This window comes from Carcharodon carcharias, chromosome 31, assembly GCF_017639515.1.
Source record: "Carcharodon carcharias isolate sCarCar2 chromosome 31, sCarCar2.pri, whole genome shotgun sequence".
In the NCBI taxonomy this organism is placed as follows: domain Eukaryota; kingdom Metazoa; phylum Chordata; class Chondrichthyes; order Lamniformes; family Lamnidae; genus Carcharodon; species Carcharodon carcharias.
In genome coordinates this window covers 4,342,134-4,351,299 of record NC_054497.1, presented here as the reverse complement: position 1 = coordinate 4,351,299, position 9,166 = coordinate 4,342,134, and positions in this window count along the sequence as shown.

Sequence of the window (9,166 nt, the reverse complement as noted above, 5' to 3'; positions counted from 1 at the left end):
CTAGAACCATTCTTGTGAATGTTTTCTGCACCCTCTCTAAAATCTTCATACATCTCCTAAAGTGCAGTGCCCAGAACTGGATGTAATACTCTAGTTGAAACTGAACTAGTGTTTTATACAAGTTCAGCATAACGTCCCTGCTCTTGTACTCCAAGCCCCTGACAATAAAGCTTACGAAAGGCAATCTGAATTAAGAATATCAGAAATTGATTTGTTTTCAGAATTCATCAAATGCAAGTAAAAAGGACTTAAATCTCTAATGGGATCTCACGCACTATTATTGTTAATAATGACATTAACTTCACAATGTGGTTCGTTACTACTGGTCTCAAGTGGTGGGTAGCACCACTGCTTCTGAGTCAAAAGGCTGAAGGGTTAAAATCCCACTCCAAAGACTTCAGCACAAAATCTAGGCTGATATAATCCAGTGCAGCACTGAGGAAGTGCTGTCGTGTCAGCAATGCTGCTTTTTTGGGATTAGATGTTAAGCTGTCTCCACTTCTGCCCTCTCGGGTGCCACTACTTCAAAGCAGAGGCTGTCATGCTTCCTGCATTACAAAAGTGATTACAATTCGGAAAGGATTTCATTGGTTGTAACGCGTCTTGGGATGTCCTGGCAGGACAGCTGATTTGTGCATAGATGACCACAAGCAGCAGTGGGGCCATGGGCAAATAGTTTCATGTTGGTAGAGCTGGTTTAGGGATAAATACTGGCAAGGGCACCAAGGAGAATTCACATGCCCTTCTTCAAAATCTTTTACCTGGGAGGGCAGACTGGGGGCAGTTAAATATCTCATTCAAAAGGTGACACCTCTGACAGTTCAGCACTCCCTCACTACAGTGCTGGATGTGATCTTGGATCTTGGGCTCAGGTTTCCAGAATGGAAATTATACCCAAGAACTTTTGTTTCAAAGCCAAGAATTGCACCCACTCTGGCAGGGCTGCCACCTGCTCTGATTACCCCCCATTCATCTGTTATCCTCATTGTGGATCATAAATGAGATTGTCCTTGGTCAGGACTTATAGATAATGCTGGAGGCAATGTTGCTGGTAAACTTTTCCTTTTATTGAACGTTCTACTAAATACATAGAGCACAAGGCTGAGCATGGGGCTTCACACAGAACTTTTAAAATTATTTTGCAGGATGTAGGCAATGCTGGCTAGGCTAACATTTATTGCTCATCCCTAAATGTCTAAGAAGGTGGTGGTGAGCTGCCTTCTTGAACCACTGCAGTCCATGTGGTGTAGGTACACCCACAGTGCTGTTAGGGAGGGAGTTCCAGGATTTTGACTCAGCGGCAGTGAAGGAACGGCGACATATTTCCAAGTCAGGATGGTGAGTGGCTTGGAGGGGAACTTCCAGTTGGTGGTGTTCCCATTGTATCTGCTGTCCTTGTCTTCTAGGTATTAGAGGCTGCAGGTTTGGAAGGTGCTGTTGAAGGAGCTTTGGTGAGTTGCTGGGTGTATCTTGTAGATGGTACACACACTGCTGCCACTGTGCGTCGGTGGTGGAGGGAGTGAATGTTGAAGGTGGTGGATGGGGTGTCAATCAAGTGGGTTGCTTTGTCCTGGATGGTGTCAAGCTTCTTGGGCGTTGTGGGAACTGCACTCATCTAGGCAATTGGGCAATATTCCATCACACTCTTGACTTGTGCCTTGTAGATGGTGGAGAGGCTTTGGGCAGTATGGAGATGAGTTACTCGTCACACGATTCCTAGCCACTGCCCTGCTCTTGTGGGCATAGTATTTATATGGCTAGTCCAGCTCAGTTTCTGGTCAATGGTAACCCCTCAGTGATGGTACTAGGGATAGGGCCATTGAATGTCAAGGGGAAATGATTGGATTTTCTCTTGTCTTCTATCTCTCCATATACTCTGTTGTCATATGATCTTAAATCACTGATGATGTAGACTATCTATTTGTATATTTAACATTAGCCCTTTACACTACAATTCACATCACTCTTTCCCCAATCAATATCATGTTTATTGCCCCTCTAGTATTACACCTGTTGCCTCCATCTAGCATTAGCTTCATTGTTTTGTCTGACATTACTTTCATTGCCCTGTCCAGTCTTAATTTCATTGCTCCCATCACTATTACTTAGAACGCAGTTCCCTAGCCTATAATACTTGCATAGCTCCACCCAATATCATCTAGGTGTTTACATTTCTGGTTTGAGGATCTATTCCCGTGAGGAGGTGCCAGTGTGTGAGATGAGCTGGTAGAGTACCAAGCTTAATCTCATTACCCCTGGGCTAGGCATGGATAGAGGAAATAAAACATTGTTTTCATAGCTGAGCACTATGACTCTTTCTAGCTCTGTTAAGCAGGAACAATACTCATCTTTATTGCCACACCTCTGCGTGCCAATTAGTCTGCTGGTGCATATTAGTTAAGTTTATGCACATGGGGCAGATGGCAGTAGTGGCATAGTGGCATTGTTGCTGGCCTAGCAATCTAGAGAAATGCTTTGTGGGACCTGGGCTCAAACCCCACCAATACAGATAGCAAAATTTGAATTCAGAGAAAATCTGGAATTAAAAGTCTAATGATGACTATGAAACCATTGTTGTAAAAACCCATCATGTTCACCAATGCCCCTTTTTTTTTTAGGGAAAGGAAATCTGGCCTACATATGACTCCAGACCCACAGCAATGTGGTTGACTCTTAAATCCACTCTGAAATGGCCTAGCAAGCCACTCAAGTTGTATCAAACCACTACAAAATCTCAAAGGAATGAAACGGGACAGATCACCCAGCATCGACCTCGGCACTGGAAACGACAACTGCAAACTCAGCCCTGTCGACCCTGCAAAGTCCTCCTTACTAACATCTGGGGGCTTGTGCCAAAATTGGGAGAGCTATCTCATGGCCTAGTCAAGCAACAGCCTGACATAGTCATACTCATAGAAACATACCTTTCTGCTTGATTGGTAAACATTCACACCCTCCGACACTGATGCACAGTAGCAGCAGTGTGTACCATCTACAAGATGCACTGCAGAAACTCACCAAGGCTCCTTAGACAGCACATTCCAAACCTGCGGCCTCTACTGCCCAGAAGGACAAGGGCATTGGGCACATGGGAACACCAGCCCTGGAAGTTCCCCTCCAAGCCACTCACCATCCTGACTTGGAAACATATCGCTGTTCCTTCACTGTCGCTGGGTCAAAATCCTGGAACTCTCTCCCTAACAGCACTGTAGGTGTACCACATGGACTGCAGTGATTCAAAAAGACAGCTCACCACCACCTTCTCAAGGGTAATTAGAGATGAGCAATAAACTCTGGCCAAGCCAGCGACACCTACATCTCTTGAATGAATAAAAAAACAAAGAAGGATCGCCTCCTCATGGAATGCATCTAAAAAAAACCTCATTCCTGGCAGGAGACACTTTGTTCAAGAGAGACCAGGATAATAGGGAAGAAAAAAATAGGAAAAAGTTGGTCCTAATCTTACCTTGCAGGTCTTTCATATCTGGAAAACATTAGCTAGGTAATTGGAATTTGCAGGTGGTGTTAGTCCACGTGAGATTCCCTCGGTCTCCTTCCCTTCCACTTACTGAACACACCCATGCATTGACAGGCCAGCTCAGACATATCTTCAACCTCCTCAACATGCTGGTATAATAAAACAGCATAAACATTGTAGTTATTAATCTCTTGTTTCCCACTTCAGGATCGCTGCTGTGGGAGCTCTGATGTTGTCTCATGATTGACAGTCCTCCTGCAATGGGTCGTGATTAACTTCCCCTGAACCCTTACATCGGGATATCATCTGAGCCTAATCCCACATGCCATGGATTTAGGCTCCACAAAAGGAATGACCGACGAGAACAAGACTATTTTTCCTGGCTAGCAATTTAAAGCTGCGATCGAGAAAGTTTTTTTTTTATTCTTTCATGGGATGTGGGTGTCACTGACAAGGCCAGCATTTGTTGCCCATCCTGAATGGCTTGCTCAGCCATTTCAGAGGGCAGTTAAGAGTCAACCATGTTGTTGTGATGCTGGAGTCACATGTAGGCCAGATCAGGTAAGGGTGGCAGATTCCCTCCCCTGAAGAACATTGGTGAACCAGATGGGCTTTTACAACAATCCATGATAGTTGTTGTGTTCACCATTACTGAGACTAGCTTTTTAACTCCAGGTTTATTGATTGAATTTAAATTCTACCAGGTGCTGTGGTGGGATTTGAACCCATGCCCGACTCACTATCCTGACTTGGAAATGTATCGCTATTCCTTCAGTGTCGCTGAGCCCAAATCCTGGAACGCTCTCCCTAACAGCATGGTGGGTGTACTCAGAGCATGGATTACTAGGTCAGTGTAGCACCATCACCTCCCAACTGAGTAAGGGAATTTAGGAGATTTTTTTCTTTACACATTGGGCTGTTGAATCATAGAATGCCCTGCCACAATGAATGGACGAGGCAGAGACAATTGTTCCTTTTGAGGGAAAGTTTGATGAGTATTTCAATCAGAAGAAGATATGGGTCTACCCGGTTGTGCAGGCAATGGAATTAGTTTGGGATCATCAAGCCAGCACTGACACAATGGACCAATTGGCAACACATCCACAAACATTCACTCCCTCCACCACCGACGCACAGTGGCAGCAGTGTGTGTACCATCTACAAGATACACTGCCAGAATTCACCAAGGCTCCTTCGACAGCACCTTCCAAACCCAGGGCCACTGCCATCTAGAGGACAAAGGCAGCAGATAGATGGGAACACCAACATCTGGAAGTTTCCCTCCAAGTTACTCATTATCCTGACTTGGAAATGTATCGCCGTTCCTTCACTGTCGCTGGGTCAAAATCCTGGAACTCTCCCTAACAGCATGGTGGGTGTACCTACACCACATGGACTGCAGAGGTTCAAGAAGGCAGCTTGCCCACCACCTTCTCAAGGGGCAGTTAGGGATGGGCAATAAATGCTGGGCCCAGCCAGCGAAGCCCACGAGCCTTGAAGGAATTTTTAAAAAAAGTTTGGAAAGCAAACAGAGTTAAGGTGTCTGCCTTGCTCAGATGAAAGATCGTTGATCGGAAACATTAACTCTATGGGCAGAATTTTGAGCCTCGTGGGCAGGTGGGTGCCCCACCCAACTGGGTGTAAAGTAGTGCGAGAAGACGTTGGGCGAGCGTCCCGACATCATCCCGCACTCGTGCGATATTCCGCTCGGTGGGCGCGTGCAAAAGCCGGAAGCGGCCCGCCGGCAATTAAGCCCTTTAATTGTCTCCGATTTTTCACGGGTCGTCCAACCTTACAGTTGGCGAATGGGTGAATCGACCGGGCGGCCTTTACATTTCTCATCAAACCTCATCCAAGGGGCGGGATGAGGTTTCTGTTACTAAATAAAATAAAAGTGGAAACCCGTGGACAGCATTTTTGTCGTCTACATGTTCGGGTACCTGACCGTGATGCTTGGACATTGTTTTTTTTTCTGATTTTCAAAACGTTATTTCGTGGTTTCCAGGTCTGCAGTACACCCTGAGGCAGCTCTCTGCCTTCAGGGAGATTTCGCCAAGCGCTCGCTCCCGCGTTCCTGGCATCACCTGCCCTCCTCCTGCCCTCCCCCCACCCCGCCCCAACCCCCCGCACCCCCCCCCCCCCCCCCCCCCCCCCCCACACCCCAGCAGCGCTGAGCTTTTCAGGCTGGCCAGCTAGCGTGAAATCGCGGCCGGGGGCTGATCGCGGTCGGTGGTCTGTTTCCAGGCTGATCACAGGCCCACTGACCGCGCCTGCCCGCAGAGCTGAAAATTCAGGCCGGTGTGTTTTCCTTTCTGACCTGCCTGTTCCGTTTTTATTTTGAATTGCTCCACATCTGGACTCCACAATGCTTGTGTGTTCAATCACACAAAGCGAACGTACCCCAGCGATTCTTAATAATGTTTGAAGTGTCGACGGAGATGCAAAGCAGCCTAGATATGTCCTGCCTTCTGAAACATTGGAATAAATATACAGGACTGATATAAAACAGCATAACAGGTACACAAGAGTTTAGTAAAACAGTTTATCAGGTGCAGAGGAGAGTTGCATGAAGTTATGTAATGAATATGTAAGTTTTATATGTCATTGTAATGGATAACTAGGAATATTATACTGCATGACATTGTGTAACAGATATAGGTGGGCAGAATATCTGTATAAAACTGTGCAGCAGACACACAGGAGTGTTATAATACCATGTAACAAGATACATTGGAGTGTTATCCTTATCTGTATAAAGTTATGTAATGGATGCACAGGAGTCTTATATATATGTCACCGTTATGTAGAAGTATTATGCCTGTGTAAGACGATGCTATAGATAGGTCTGTATAATACTGAGAGTTGGTGGGGGGAGGTAACAGTGGAAAGTAACAAATCACTGTGTTAGGATGTGACCAACTTACATAGATTTATGTTGGGAATTTGCTTAGCCCTAATCTAACTGACTCTTCTGATTTATGCTGAAAATTAGTCAGCCAGCGGAGAGAGTGATTAATCAGAGCTCACACTGCTGATCTGTATCTACCAACACTGACTGCAGGTTCGGCTGGGATAATGCCACCAACCCCTCCACTGCCCGATAGCCTGCCAACGCTCGTGACCGCGTCTCCCATTCAATAATGCCCATTTTGGCGAGATGCCGGGAGGTGCCCAGTGCCTGTGGAACGGCAGTCCTCGGGGAGTTCAGCAGCAATTTGACAGACGACTTGCAAAGGGGTGGGGCCGGGAGGGGAAACACAGTAAAGGTGTTTTGCAAGATTAGCTTGGCTGCACATTCTTGGGAGAGTGCGTGATCCAACTTGTTTATCTCTGCTGAAATCGAGTCTTCCTCAGAATGAGGACGACAGCGCACCATGTGAATTTGAAGGACTATTAATATCAAATGAACATATAAGACCATAAGACATAGGAGCAGAAATTAGGCCATTCGGCCCATTGAGTCTGCTCCGCCATTCAATCATGGCTGATAGGTTCCTCAACCCCATTCTTCCGCCTTCTCCCCGTAACCTTTGATCCCCTTACCAATTAAGAACCTATCTATCTTGGTTTTAAATACGCTCAATGACCTGGCCTCCACAGCCTTCTGTGGCAATGAATTCCATAGATTCAAGCCAGTCCATCTTCCATATCAGTCCCAGAGATCTTTATGGAATGCAAATATCTGGTGCTCAATGTTTTACTGTGGAGCTCTCCCCCCCGAGCCGAGAGCACTGACATCTGAAACTCTGCCTTTTTTTTAAACTGAGCACGTTAAAAGCAGAGTTAACTATCGCTGACTGAGCCGGATGTTTGGTTTTGGATAGCAGTGAAACTCTGGGCTATGGTCCACCACCCACTGCTAACGCTCTGGATTTTAACTTGCCTTAGCACCCCGGCAGGGTCAGTACTGCAAACATTCTGTCCTTGCTGCATCCCCTAGATCGGAAAGAGTAGGGAACAATGAGTTAAGGCAACATACGATGAAATTAAGCTGTACTTTTGTTTTAAATGGATGTAGATTTAATGAGGAGCTGGAGACCAAGGGAAATGATTTTGGGGCTCTGAAGGAGAATGTGTTACCTGTAGACTTGACCATCCCAATGCACTGCTGACTGATCTGGCACACCCGACCCTTTGTAAACTTGAGATAAAAACAAAAAAACTGCGGATGCTGGAAATCCAAAACAAAAACAGAATTACCTGGAAAAACTCAGCAGGTCTGGCAGCATCGGCAGAGAAGAGTTGATGTTTCGAGTCCTCATGACCCTTCGACAGAACTTGAGTTCTGTCGAAGGGTCATGAGGACTCGAAACGTCAACTCTTCTCCGCCGATGCTGCCAGACCTGCTGAGTTTTTCCTTTGTAAACTTGAGGTCATCCTAAACTCGGCTGTTCAAATGTTAACTCGCAGCCAGTCTTTTTCATCTTTCACCTCACTGTTCGCTGACCCACATTGGCCTCTGGTCTAGCAATATTTTGACTTTAAAATTCTCATCCTTGTTTTCAAACCCCTCCACTGTCTCGCCCCTCCCTATCTCTAACCTCCTCTAGCACCACAACCCTCTGAGATACCTGCGCTCCTCTAATTTTGGCCTCTTGAGTATGGCTGATTTTAATCATCCCACCTTTAGGGGCCACCCTCTCAGTCTTCAAGACCCCAAGCTCAGGAATAATCTCCTTAAAGCTCTTCACTGCTTTACCTCACTTTCCTCCTTTCTGACACTTTTAAAAAATTAATTCACGGGATGTGGGTGTCACTGTCTGGCCCAGCATTTATTACCCATCCCTAGTTGCCATTGAGAAAGTGGTGGTGAGCTGCCTTCTTGAATCGCTGCAGTCTGTGTGGTGTAGGTACACCCACAGTGCTGTTAGGGAGGAAGTTCCAGGTTTTTGACCCAGCGACAGTGAAGGAACGGCGATATATTTCCAAGTCAGGATGGTGAGTAGCTTGGAGGGGAACTTCCAGGTGGTGGTGTTCCCATGAATCTGCTGCCCTTGTCCTTCTAGGTGGTAGTGGTCATGGGTTTGGAAGGTGCTGTTGAAGGAGTCTTGGTGAATTCCTGCAGTGCACCTTGTAGATGGTGCACACACTGCTGCTACTGTGCATCATGGTGGAGGGAATGAATGTTTGTGGATGGGGTGCCAATCAAATGGGATGGTGTCAAGCTTCTTGAGTGTTGTGGGAGCTGCACTCATCCAGGCAAAAGGACAGTATTCCATCACACTCCTGACTTGTGCCTTGTAGATGGTGGGTAGGCTTTCGGTAGTCAGGAGGTGAGTTACTCATCACAGGATTCCCAGCCTCTGACCTGCTCTTGTAGCCACAGTACTTACACGGCTAGTTCAGTTCTTAAAACTCACCTTGACCAAGCTTTTGGCCATTTGACCTGTGTCTCAGGGTCATATTTTGTCTTACAATGCTCCTGTGAAGCACCTTTGTGTGTTTTACTCCATTAAGGGTGCTATATTAATGTAAGTTGTTATTCTTCATGTTGTTTTAATACTGGGAGGATGCAGGTTGGCAGAATAATATGTAAGTGGGTGTGCTTGATACTAAGGACGATTGAGAGAGGGGCAACTTCAGGGGGTCATCTTTTTCTGGCTGGCACAGACATGATGGGCTGAATGGCCTCTTTCTGCACCTCTGCCTTTCTATGTTTCTATCAGTGAACACAGTAGTTTCAATGGA